The following is a 1,771-nucleotide window of genomic DNA, read 5'->3' on the forward strand; positions in this document are numbered from 1 at the left end:
ATGGCACATCACAGTAATAAAACGAAACGTATTGAAGAAAGAGACAATACTGAAAGCTGCAAAAGAGAAACCACAAGTCACATATAAAGGAAAACCCATTAGGATTACATCTGACTTTTCAGTGCAAACTATGAAAGCCAGTTAAGAGCCTGGACCAAAGTATTCCCAATTTTAAATGACCACAGATGACAACTGAGATTACTATACGCAGCCAAAATGTCTATCTACTTAACTTTCTTTCTCTCTGTCTCTCTCTATCATCTATCTATCATCTATCTATCTATCTATCTATCTATCTAAAACCTGAGTACAGAAAGGACACATTTTGAAAATATCTGTCTATATCTATATCTATCTATATCTCTATATATCTTTAGCTATATCTATGTATGGGGGATAGAGGAAGTCTCTATCACCAAAATGAAGGCTATGAAAAAGAGACCTACAGCTAACATTATCCTAAATGGAGAAAACTCAAAGTATTTCCACTAAGTTCAGGAACAAGACAAGGATATTCATTTTTTTACTCTGAGTACTTGAAGTTTAATCTAGAGCAGTAAGACAAGAGAAGGAAATAAAAGATAGGCCTAAAAAGTTACCTAAGGCTAAATTAAAATGTAATGGGCTAACTTCTTTTGTGGAAGAAATTTTAAGTTAGCCTAGTGTTGGATTATTGATGAGGTCATTAATAGTAAATATTATGCAGATCTACAATGTAAAAGAGAAAGTAGGGCAAAAATAAGTATAAAATGTACAGTTTGGATTGAAGGAAACTCAATAATGTTGGAACCAAGGTATATTTTGGAAGAGTGGCTCTTCTTGATAAGAAGTTTAGAGCCATTAAGAAGAGGTCTCCAGATTTGTATTTGAAGAATGAAAAGAGTACCCTTAAGGCAAGATCCTACCTAGCTAAGTTTCCATCTTGTGGAAGGAAACGCCCTAAGTAGTTTTCTACTCCTAGAAACCCGCAACATACAAAAGCAGCTGTAAATATGTGGATCAGACTGGCCAAGAGCCACTCAAGTTGGCAGAGTCATTAACATATTTCTGGCTTTAGATGCATGAAAGATGCAAGAGTGAGGGGGTTGTTTGTTCTTCCTCCATGGTTCAAGAGAGCTGCCAGCACCACACAAAGTATAGCAGGTGAATCCTGGCATTATGGAGGCCCTAGGAGGCCATTGTGTGAATCTGTACAGGTGGAGCCTGCTTGGAATGGAGACCTTAAAATGTTCGAGATGCCAGAGTCATGAGATGTCTACCAAGGGGAATTGTATACAGGGAGAGGTACTAGTACCTAACAGAAATGTATGTTGCATACAGCAGAGCTGGGACAGGAGGAGACATGTAAGCCTTTTTAAACTAAAGTCCCAGACATCAGACGTGAAGCTACAGAATTTACAGACTTTGTTGTTTGCCTTTTTGGTTTTTGTTCTTGTTTCGGTCCAGTATTTCATCTCTATGCCACCAGTCCTTCCTTTTAGAATGCAAATGTGTGCTATTCGTATTGTTTGTTTTTATTTATTTATTTTTTAAATTATTTATTTAACAACCACATACTTAGAAGAAGCATTTCATTACATCAGCATTGATTTTGCCAATAACAATTTTCAGAGCTAAGATGCATCTCTTTCAAAATTGGCTGTAAATTTTTAGGTTTACAGTTAAATTAATACAGTTATACAATATTGAATATTGTTCACACAGAACATCCCAAACCATCTTATTCAACTGTACACCCACTTCCCAGATGGCACCCTCCCATAGCCTCCCT

Source organism: Nannospalax galili, unplaced genomic scaffold (assembly GCF_000622305.1).
Source record: "Nannospalax galili isolate Female #2095 unplaced genomic scaffold, S.galili_v1.0 scaffold371, whole genome shotgun sequence".
Taxonomy (NCBI): Eukaryota; Metazoa; Chordata; class Mammalia; order Rodentia; family Spalacidae; genus Nannospalax; species Nannospalax galili.